Source organism: Mercenaria mercenaria, chromosome 14 (assembly GCF_021730395.1).
Source record: "Mercenaria mercenaria strain notata chromosome 14, MADL_Memer_1, whole genome shotgun sequence".
Classification (NCBI taxonomy): domain Eukaryota; kingdom Metazoa; phylum Mollusca; class Bivalvia; order Venerida; family Veneridae; genus Mercenaria; species Mercenaria mercenaria.
Genome location: NC_069374.1, coordinates 59,365,979 through 59,378,987, shown reverse-complemented (window position 1 = coordinate 59,378,987; position 13,009 = coordinate 59,365,979).

The window sequence follows — 13,009 nt, the reverse complement described above, 5'->3', positions numbered from 1 at the left end:
AAAATAGGACATTGCAAATAGTATATGCTTGCAGAATATTTTATTTGAGAAACTAGTAAGGTTTCTGTAAGCCCACAATATTATTACTTTTGAAATTAGATTTTATGGTTTTAAGTTATTAAAGTTTGGCATGAATTTTACTTTAACTGAAATTGTTGCCATATTGAGGAAGAAATAATAAGTAGTTTCCAACAAAATTTCCTAAGATGTTTAAGGTTTTGTGAAATTTCGAAGCAAATTCTCCGAACGTGATTTGTAGTTTTATGTATATTTCTGCCATTTGTTTCAAATTCGTGCAATTTGAGCATGTTTAGTTAGACATAAAGCAAATTATGTCAGTGTTTGAGACATAAAGAAAGTGTAACTGACTGTATGGGAATAAAACATAAAACATTGCTTGTGTATTCCTGAGCTAAAAGTTTGTACACCTTTAATAATCATTGACTCAATGTTTCGTGGGAGGAGATATTTTTGCTGGTGGAAATGACTTATTTTCGGAAATCGAAGGAATAAAATCAACTATGGTTTTTAAATTTGAATTGCTCTTGTGCCAATATTGGTAAAGTATTAGAAAATGTTACCTATGATTAATCAATATTTTATAGCAGAACCTTTTTTTGATATATTTAAACACGATGAAGGGGTTGTACGCATGCAAAATAGTTTCACGAGCACGTTTCCCTAGTGAAGTATTGCATGCTGTGTACAGCCGATTTGGAGTCTTTAAACATTCAAACATGGTTCCTTTATACATGCATATTTTTTTGGTTCAACATGTCATTTATTCAAGAAATGTGAGCACTATTTCTTGGTCCGTGTATGTAGTTAGATAGAAGGTAGATGTGGTGTTATAATTACGTTTTAGCTAGCTATGTTAAACCACGCCAAAGAGGTTCCTAGTGCAGATATTTAAATGAATTATTCTGCGTGCCTTATGTTGTATAATTTCCATTCTGAAATATTTTTATATACAATAGTAGAGAAAACATGGTTGCAGATATTATTTTGCGCAAAATGATATCTAGACGTATAGTAGTATATTGCCGTATTTAAAGCAAATAAACATTACATGCCAGATTAGAAGTAAGACTTTTAGGTTTTAGTACCATTAAAGCAAAAAAAAAAAAAATATTTGTGTAATTGTAACAATATTTGAATATTTGTACAAGTGAAGCGGTATTTATAAATGTTAGGTCGCTAACGCATAGTCTGCACGTGTAAAGCAAATGTCGGACAAGTGCATTAGGGAGTCGACTCTTTGGCTCAGTGGTTAGAGCATTTGACTAACACTCGAGTGACCTATGTTCAAATAACGCCGGAGGCAGTTGGGCTTTTCGTCATGATTTGCTATGCTCTTTGCTTTGCTAGGTCTAAAAGTCGTAAGAAAATTTTAAAAGGCGATATTTATTTGTGTGTTTTCAGAAGGTCCTATAACGATTGTCACAACTTTTATGGCCAATGGTTCATTACACAGATAAGTTTTCTACGGATTAATAGATCTTTCATAGTTTCTAGCCAAACCAGTTAATTCCAGTAACATGAGAATGTTGTGTTGCATTGGTAGAGCTATTGATCGATCAGCAATTTCATGCGAATGAGTTTGGTTACAAGTTTATGAGGATCCTGTAACACAGATCCCTGGCCGATCTTTGATCACTTATCAATAATTTACTATCATTTGTTTTATTGGTGTAGGTTTTCAGCAGTATTTGATGTTGATGTAAATTTATATGTTCTAATTCTTTTCTGTGTGAATCAATCTGGTTTTCATCTTTCAATGAAACAATAAAATATCGTTGAAAAGCCTTGTTCTCTTTCAAGGTTTACAATGTCACAAAAAATTGATCTTAAACCCACCAAGTGAACTTAGCTTAATAAGGAGAGCGCAAACCTATGGATCATGTGACTGTGAGTTCGCTTCACGAGTAAGGCTTACGTTCTCCAAGTTGATTTGGTAAAACTTAAAAGACATTGTGTCTGTAGTCATTTCTTCTTCCACGTCTGATTCATGTGGAAAAGTTGGCAGTTACCTTCGGACAACACGTAAGTACTGGTACAAACACGAGGAAAGCTTGCCAGCTTAACTGTGTGTCATTACATTCCTGAAATACTGTTGCTAAACCCATAATACACAAATAAACAAAACATCGCTCAGAAAAAGTAACATATGCTATTGACTTTAAAGAATAAAAGGTACAGGTAGTTTTTACGGAAGCACAGACCACCCCAAACACAGCTATAGAGATATGCACCGCAAAGCAGGCCCGCAACAAAAAGGAAACTGTAACGGAAAAACATAGCAGATGGGTTGCTTTAAAATCCAACAACAAGTACATTTTAATTATGTACAAAATACCAAAATACAAACTTGGGTAAGCGGTAGAAGAAACGGGGGTAGGGAGGATATTGTGATGAGTGGAACAAAGCAAGGATGAATAATCAGCAGAGAAAGCAACTCACCAAAAACGCAAACCACAGCAGCTGAAACAAGCACGTACACAACACACACACCTGCATGCACGCATGCACGCATGCGCACGAACAAACTCACACAACAGCATACAGATACAGACATATACACGTACAAACACAGAGAGCAAAGGCACACACATAAAGAAAAAAAGAACACCCTGTGTCACCGCCCAAAACACAGGCACATACCTATATAATCAAAGGAACAAGCTGGAAGAAAACAACAGAGTGAGGCACCGTCTAGGATCTTCCGGCGGTCAAAATTACAATGGGCACCAAACCTCACTCATAGTAAGAGGAGATTAGCGTTGATACAAGGGACGATGGGCAGAAAGACAACAAAAAACGATAATGTGCGTAACATAACATACAAAACAGACAAAAACAAGTTGAAAATAGGGGCACAGTCTTGGAACTGTCATTGACTAATATAAAGGATATAGAATTATTTGCGTGTAGAATTGTTTCATATATGAAGAGGACCTTCATGGAAGAAACTTTACTGTAAGTTTTAATACTTAATTTGTTCTTTTCCTTGCAGTACCACTCAATTTGTGTTTCAGACAGTGCAGACATAACATACAGTTTTCCAGAATAAACCAACCTTTATAAAGTGGTATTCAACATCTATTTTAAGCATTAACAATACAGACTCCACAAAATAAGAGAGCTTTAGTTACTTAATGTTGATTGAAAGCTGTCTGATTGATTTACTTATATTTAATATTACATGTAAGTAGATCATTTACCAGACTGAAAGGCCTTTCAAAGATTGGATACAATTGTATTCATTAGTTTGTCTTGTATCATATCAAGGCTTTGCAGGTTAAGCTGTGCTCATAAAAAGTATTGACGCAAAACTTCACAGGAAAGCTTACTGAATATGTAATAATATCAGTTTGAAAAAGACAGTATACAATCCATTTCCTTATGTTCAGTTGTAGGTTCATTTTCATCAGACACACTTTTATAAATGTTAAAGCATACCGCAAAATATAAATTATCGTGCGGGACTTATTTTCATAGATTTCGCGGCTGAGTCAGTCCACAAAATTGTATTCAAACGAAACAATTAAATGCACATTCATTTTATATTTAGTGGTCAAAATCCATGAATTTATATCCCCACGAATCGGCCATTTTGGACTAAACCAGAAACCACTGCTAATCACTATATTGATCAAGGGCATTTCTAAATCATTCATCGCTAGATTACCAAAAATGTCAGTGAAAAAAAAAAACAGTCTGTAAACACGAATTTACAGAGGAAATAGATATACTGAAAGTATGTTGAATGTCGAGTTTACTACAAGTACAATGTGTTTTCATTAGATTTTCAAAGTAAACCTTTATCCCTACCGATTAATACAGTCATATTAAAAACATTTATCTGTACCCAAGAGATTTTAGAATTGAAAGCTTTGGAGCAATTTTCAATTGATTTCCCCTATATACACTGCAGAAAACATTCGTATTGGACTGATATCCATCAATAACTGTTCTAAAAATCAGATAGACAAAATATAAATCCTGTTTTACCCACAAATCATCTGTAAACTGACTTTTATCTGTTACTGTGTTATGATTTACAGCCTAATTTGAGTCATAAGACATTGAAAGCAATTCTCAAAAATTAAGAACGTAATTCCCGAGGAAATCGATGGAAACACGTTAACAATATTATCTGCGTAATCATATGCACCGCTGTCCCTGGACAGTTATGAAGTACCATTATAGACATATATAAACATATCCCATATGTGGCAAATATCTAGTTCAGTGTCGCTGAGCGATAATGGTCTGGGTAAAGGATTGAAGCTTCCATCAAAATATAGTCTTAAATCACCCATCTAGCTGTATTGTATATCTGTCTGATACGTGTAATTTCTCACTTTGGTCAAAACCGTCTTTTGTAAATATTATATTCGAGATATGTAATGCTGCTACTGTTAAATAACTATTATAAATCTATTACTTATAGCTTTTGTCAAAACCGTCTGTAGTAAATGTTTTATCCGAGACATAAAATGCTTCTAATGTTAAGTAACTACTACAATATATTATTTATATATTTTATCGGATGAACAACCGTATTATATAGAAGTTGAATATCACTTTACACTACTCCAAACAGAAAATGGTTAGTAGTCAATACATATTGAAGACAACTGATAGAAACAAATTGCTCTTAATATGACATGATAAATGTCTTTTCATATTTGGTGACCGAGGAGTTGTTTAATTGCAATCCACTACATGGCACTAAGTCTGACAGATCATACGTTGAGATAAAACTGTTAAAGGGTTTAAGCATCTGATTGTCCTACTTAAAGAAAGATGAATGTTTCTTTTGTCCAGAAGAATAGCCTTGTGAGGTTTAATTTTGTAATGGGAATTTGCTTCTCAGAATGTTCGTAGACATGATGTTACAAGTGTTTAATTGACATATTTATTATGGGATATTTCCTTAGAGGCAATAAATGTGACAGGAATTTCTAAAAGTTTGATGAACGGTCCTTAAACTAGTCTAGATTATATCCGAAGAATTATTCTGTCTGATGTTGCCTAACATAAATATATAAAAATGAAAGATATGATTGATTTATCAAAGCCGCAAAGTTACACACATTGAGAAGTAATTTCTTTTATTTCTCTATTCTGAGATGCAGTATATTTTAGTGAACATCTATGTTTATTCAAACTGAACACTACGGTGCCCCTAAAGTGACATGTTACACACATTTTTTCCAGTTAGGTAATGTGAGACGTTTTTTTATTTCGTTTAAACGAAACCATTTCGTTCAAACGAAATAAGTTATTTCGTTTAAACGAAATCATTTCGTTTAAACGAAATGATTTCGTTTAAACGAAATAAAAAAAGTCTCACATTACCTAACTGGAAAAAATGTGTGTAATATGTCACTTTAGGGGCACCGTAGAACACCCACTAGCTAGCTTGCATAAATCTGTGCGCAGTGACAAAACGTGTTAGCTTATGCCGATGGACTTGCATACAAGAGCCAACGCAAACTTTGCCTACACCACCTGTCTATCGCAGATTGATTTGCAAATGCCCATTTCTGAATTGATTTAGAGGGATGCTTTGGAATGCTACATCTGAAAGCTTTGCTTTCACTTAGAAATATAGAGTCGTGTGAATACAAACCAAAAGAAAATTCAAACAAATCTATTGCCGGTGTGGTCATGAATCAACTAATGGACGAAGGACTATGTGCTCGTTTGAGTTCTTCTTTCGATCAAATGGAGCAGGTGTAAACATTGGGCCGAGGAAAGAAAATTTCAAACCTAAATATAAACTAGAAACAAGAGAGCATTTGGTGAAGTCATCAAGCTGGCTTACGGAAGGTGAGTGGTTCTACCGAGGTGCCCGCTCGTGATAAAGTAATTGATTGAGGGGCACCTGGGGTCTTCATTCGCCGTCAAAGCTGGAAAGTCGTCATCTGACTTATAATTGTGTCGGCGCGACGACCCAACAAAAAAAGCTAGTAAAATGGCTATATTTCAAAACCGATTTTCAAATAGAAAATCTGGCTTACGGTAATGCAAGATTGCTCAAACTAACTTTAATTGATAACCGTGTATCATTATACGTGATAGTACTGCAATGACATTGAGAACGTTTTTTGTTGTTCTAAGAAGATTGAGGTCTAGGAGACTTAGCGTGGAATACGGTAACCTCGTAAACAGGCCTCTTATTCTGTAACACAGACGTATCAACATAAGGAAAGTCGAGGTATTGAACATTTTAAAGACAAGTACATGCAATATTTCTCCTATCACCTAAGACAGTTGAAGTTACGTAATATTGATTAAGGTAGTTCTGTGCGTGCGAATAAAACAATTCTATAACGTATAATTAGATTTAACTCTGATTTTTCAAAATTTAGGAATATACTTAGAATATTCAGCAAATAACAATGAAAGGGTCGTGTGCTTATTTTTTTTTTGCTAGACTGATTTGAAAAAGTTCGACTCACACAAGTTTTCAGTATGGCAGTCTATGGGAAAATTGCAAGTTTTATATCATTTTGGCGAATAGAAATTTATCTACAATGTAGATTTTAATGAAACCTTTCACATTTGTAAATAAAGATATAGCTTATAATATTGTGAAATAAAATGTATAGGTTCGTGTGCTTGTTGTTGAGGTATTTGCAAATCCGCGAATTTCAAATTGATTTTAAAACATTATTTTGAATTGTTTAACCTGTCACATGTTTTGATATCATGTTATGACTTTAGGAAGCTAGTAATGTTGCAATTTTAGTAAATTTATTCGCGTGTTGCCATTAATTCATACAAGGGCTGTCCGTAAGACAGCGCGCTCCACTATTGGGCGATTTGACATTAAAATGAATTTAATAGCACACCTATTATGAAAGGGGCGGAATTTTGTCAAGAACACAAATTAGAGTTATTGGGATTGTTACCACACATGCAGATAATAATGGTAAAGACATATTTTGAGTTTCAAGTCATTATCTTATATAGTACCAAAGTTGTGTACAGAAAACGAAGATTGCCGAAAATCTTTAAGTATGAAAGGAGTATAGTTCTGTCAAAAATACAATTAGCGTTATGGGGATTATAACCAAACATGCAGATGATGATTGTAAAGAAACATTTTTAATTTCAAGTCATTATATTTTAAAGTACTAAAGATATGTCTATAAGCGAAGCTTTCGAAAAAAATAACATGAACATTTTTTCCAAGTATAACACCTTGGTGACCTTGACCTCGGGTATAATGGGCCCAGCCCCTGCACACACTTTATTTGTTGGACAATGTTTATGTTAACTTACAGTAAGATATAAGCAACAGTCACAAAGATATGGCAGAAAAACGAAGGTTGCCGAAAAACTTTAAACTTAAAAATAACCTAAATATAACAGCTGGGTGATTTTGACCTTATGTATAATGGGCCCAGTCTCTGCACATACTATGTTTGTATGCTAGACAATGTTTATGTGAAGTTACAGTAAAATATAAGCAATAGTAACAAAGATATGACAGAAAAACAAAGGTTGCCGAAAAACTTTAACCTTAAAAATGATCTAAGTATAATATCTTAGTGACCTTGACCTTGGGTATAATGGGCCCAACCCCTGCACATCGTTTGTTTGCATGCTGAACAATGTTACAGTAAGATATAAGCAGTAGTAACAAAGAAAAACAAAGGTTGCCGAAACACTTTAACCAAGAAAGCTCAAGCCGACGCTGACGTAGGGACGAGTAGAAAAGCACCCGTATTCTCCGAATATTGGAGCTAAAAATGATTTATTCTAAGATATCTGGAAAAATGACTTTACGTCGTCACTTCCAAACTTTACTTTAAACTTGCAGGGCTGCCTTAGTTTTATTTTGTTTTGTCGACCTGTATAGGACTGACAATTAAACATAACGCAATGGTATTTTTATGAGTATTCTCGTTCAGTATAAAAGTTGGTCAGTTCATTCACTGATTTCATAACAGTTTTGTAGGATACCTCTTACCAGATTAACAACAAAAGCTAGACAGATTCATTTATGTGGACATTGCTTTGGAAGTTATTTCATTTTGTAAAAATGGTTCTGGGATAGGGATGTTATCAGAACTAAATATTGATGTAGGGTTGGTTTTGGATGAATTGATTCTTTGATTTAGCATTCGCATGAAAAATTATTGGTTACAAATGTGAACAATGACTTTCATGAAATAGACATGATTCATAGAATATATGACAATTTGAAGCGTGAAATGCATTTCTTACACGTGTTGGTAACGACAACATCTTTACCAAAAATCCCAACAACCTAGCTGTCTTATATATGTTTTACCACAGTGTCCCGTACATAAAATTTTTTTTAAAAATTGTCCCCCGTTTAAATAGAATTCCATTTAAAAAGAAATTAAAAGAATAAGTTTGAAGATTGTTGAAATTAATGTTTAACCTAACCAATTTTCAGCTTTGGGACAATAATGCCAAAACGTAGCATTAACGCAGATATTTACCAGTTCTATGAAATTGGTGAGTTGTTAAAGGCAATGAACTTTTCAGAGGTGTGACTCCTTCATGCGGCCCTTTTTCTGGAATTCAAGCATACATCAGTAAATTGACAGGCTTTCAACAAAAATATTAATGTTTATATGCCATTCATGTTAAACAACTCAGTTCATGCTATGATTTGTTTAACATATAATTAAGGCCTTTGAGTGGTTCGTCTTCTAATTTATCACGGTTGAGTGAATTGAACCCCGAGTGGTTAAATATCAAAGCATCTGAACGATTGTTTTCATTCTTAATTGTCATTGAAATAGTTTTATTAAGATTACACTAGACTTTATTTATTCGACTTGTAATGCATAGGACGACATGCGCAACTTAAACATAATTGACGTCATTATGCTCTCTTTCCGGTCCGCTTGTCAACCGTTGTTTGTTGCAGAATATACAGAGCTTGACCTTCTTCTTTGTTCAACTGGCCATCAAATCATGCAAGAATGAAGTTTAAATTAGATAACTTCAAATATCCCTAAAACAACACTAAAAGCGTCTTAACTTGGATGACAAGATACTTCCTAATGCCATAATTTTACCTAATACAATTTCCGTGTCTTATCTTTATTGCTTTAAACTTAGCTATAAAACCGCAATATTGAATTTAATCAGTTGAAATTAATGCACTCGAGTCTAAATACTTAAAATCGATTCCTCTAAGTTGATTATAACGACTGGCAAGAGAGAAAACAGTTTCGACCTCTTAACACTCTCTGTTTGGCTAATATAAGCGTATTTTTCAGTGGTATTCTGAAAACTGAAAACTGCATTGACGAAACACTATTATACTTTTGTGTGGGTGTATGCGTAAAAAACTTTTACGTTTATTTCTTAATCGACACCTCATTCCCGTTACAGACTCTTTCCAGCTGACCAAGAAAGAACCTTCCTTTGTGTTCAACATAGCAACTTTTAACTATGACGTTTACTTTATTCTCTGTAAACTAGGCAGATACCTGCAGTCGTTGTAGCAATCATCACTATTTACAAATCCCGCCCGCTTAGCTCAATAGGGAGAGCGCAGATCTAAGGATTGCGGGGTCGTGAGTTCGATCCCAGGTCGGGCTGTGTGTTCTCTGTGACGATTTGATGAAGAACATTTTGTCTGAAATCATTCGTCCTCTATCTCTAATTCATGTGAGGAATTTGAGAGTTACTTGTGAGGAAGTTGAGAGTTACTTGTTATATTTTAGGATTTTTCTCCGTTCAGTTTGATGTTATCTATGTAACAGATTAAACTCCTGTGCAATTTTAAGATTTCTAGCGGATTAATGTAACATCAGAAAAAAAACAACCTAATTTAGTCTTTCTATGAAATTCAAACCTGTGAAAATATTGGCTATTTTGAAGATTTAATTTCAAGTTTAAATGTATTTGTTATATAGGATACTTTTGGGAAACTTATTAGATGCCAAAGAATTTTGTTTAGTTTCCATATCCTTTAATGTTTCTCTGTATAGAACTTCCAGTCATGTAAGATAGGATATTGGTAACTTGGTTCTATGACCGATGATTGTTCTTGGCGAATTTGTCTTTAAGTTGTTGACGAAAATATCATTTGCTGTTAAAAATAGAAATACTACCGTTAATAAATTTCATTAATACTTTTTTTTTCTCGCCAATGCTTTTTATACGTCCAGCGGAAAAATGTGATTTATATATTCATAAAATGTTTATTTGGTAAACCCGTAGCCAAATATCAGGTCGACCACAGAAATATAACTTTTGAAATGATATTTCCTGGATTCAAAGTTATATTAGATCCAAATATCATAATATTCGAAACAGTTACTTCATATAGTTACATATGATATCCACATAAAATTAACAAGTTTACGTGTATAAACAGTACTATGCATTAGGTTAAAATAGTACACACTGTATACTTGTATAGATAAACAAAGGTGTACTACCACTATAAAACATGTTGTTTTTTTTTTAAAAATAATTCAACTGTTAATGGATGACATTTAGTTACCAATGCAGTTCTATATGCTAACATAAGTTATATATTAAGTAATTTTAAAAGTGAAATACATATTTAATAAGGATTCTATACATATTAAGTAAATATCTATAAATAACCGATCTTAATGAAAGATGCCCATAAGAAATATATGAAGGAACATTAGGTTTACCAAACTGGTAGGGATATTGAAGCGAGGAAGAAATAAATGGTTTCCAGCAAATTTTTCGTAGATGTCTGAGGTTTTGTTAAACATCAAATTTGATTTGCAGATCATGGAAGATGCTTACCATTTGTTTCAGTTTTAAGGCTGTTTCAAGTCAAGCATAAAGCAAATTATTTCGCTGTTTCACACGAAAAGAAAATGGTCTTGACTGTAGAGAAATACAAATTAAAAAGCATTGCTTTTATTATTTAGCTTTTAACAGCATCCACTCCATAATTTGTGGTTTGTCCTTGATTGATCAAATTGTATTATTTATTAAGAAGATCTTTGTAGAAAGTTCTATTTTAATTCTATGCATTCATACTATGTGAGTAAAATTAAAACATTTTTATTTGCCGGGAATTTCATGTAAAATGCATGTCATCCATTATGAAATGATACAAGAATCAAATATGGCTGTTTATGAAAACAACCATTAAATCTGATGGTGAAAAATAATTCTTTCTTTTACAACAAGAGATAAAGAGGAAATCATATTGTCAAGGTCATAAGTACCGTAGTGAGTCGAATATTATTGTAATGCCGAACTTGTGGTAATGTAAACATTCTTTGAATTCAGGATGATCATGTTTTCTATCAGTTACATCGATAAAATATTATGAAAATATACAGAATGTTACTGCAGTTCTACTTTCTGTGTTCATTTACAGACCTAGAAACGAAATAATATAGAAGACAAGATTTCTTTTGTTATAACCCCAGTAAGGCAGTGTTGTGATCAGTCGGGAATGATTTCCTCGAGTTCCATTTGCATTGTTGTTACATCCTTTCATATGAAGTTTTCTTACAGTGTTTTGTTTTCATGTATACAGACTTGGTACGTTGTGTCAAGGTTTCATTAAAGTGCACTTTATACACAGTCGGAAAAAGGCTATATACACGACACTTTATATTAAATTGTCTGGCACTCTCATCTCAATTCATATCCTACTTCACAACTGGAACTGTTGCTGATGTTACATTTATTAATTTATTAGTCTTACTGGACTTTATTAGGATGTACTGGCACTCTATAATTGTACTGTTTTCTACAACGTTGTAGAATGATATTATGTTTACCAGTAGTTACAACAGAAAACAATTTTTGCATGTCTGGAAAGGTATAGGTATAAATTATTTTACATTGCAACATTTTGTCTAGTTTATTTTAGCTAAGTATTATTTCTAAAAGTATTCTAAATCCCATGTCAGTTTAAAGAAAATCTTGGAAAATAATTCATTTGTTGACATAAAGGTAGAAATTCAGGTTGATTATATGAATGTCTTGAGTTTATGAGATAATCGGAAAAGATTTGTTAATCCCTGCACCTGTCTTTATCTGTTTATCAAACGGTTAACATTTTACGTTTTAGTAAAAGGTCTTTGTCATTCATGTTCGTTGGAATCATGGTTTGAGCTCTATTAAGCATATATACTTATAAAAACTGCGAATGCTATAACATTGATTGAACTGTAATAAGGAGTAGGTTTCCAAACATTTAAACTGTTTTGATAAATATTATAGTTGCAAATGTTTGTTTGATAAATTAAAATATACCTTTTTAGCTCAACTGAGCACAAAATGTTCAAGGTGAGGAATTGTGATGACCCTGCGTCGTCGTTAACAATTTTTCTGTGCATGCAAAAACGACCCAAAATGTCTTTTGTCATTAAATCTCTGAAAACTGGAGGCTGAAGTAGAGTATTCTTGACATTTTAACAGAAAAAGAAACAACTTAGGACAAATTTGATGATCAAAATGCTATTTTTCTGGAAAGCAGGGTCACAGGTAAATTAGCCTGTGGAATATGCTTAAAATATTTGACTTGTATTTTCGTCTGTTGTCAAGTATTCTTTGATATCTTTAGATTCAAATATGGTCGGGGAAATTTTTAATGGTGATTTTGTTATTGTCTGTTTAACAGATTAAGCTCTTGTGCAATCTGAGACTCCTGGTCCGTCAATTATTATAAACAAGCAACCATGAAAACATATTTATTTGAAATAGTCTAAGTGTACATTTTCCAGCCTGCGAAAATATTATGTCTTTCAAGTTTCATCTTTAAGAGATGTTTTTTCTGATATCAAATATTTGTTGGGTAATATATGCGAAAATATTATGTCTTTCACGTTTCAGCTTTAAGAGATGTTTTTCTGATATCAAATATTTGCTGGGGAATATATTAAACACCAAAGACTTATGTTTAATTTGCATATCCCTTCATGCCTGCTTCATATAAACTTCCACTCAAGTAAGACAGATTATTCGAAACATAAACAATAGTTGATAAATGATTTTTCTTGGT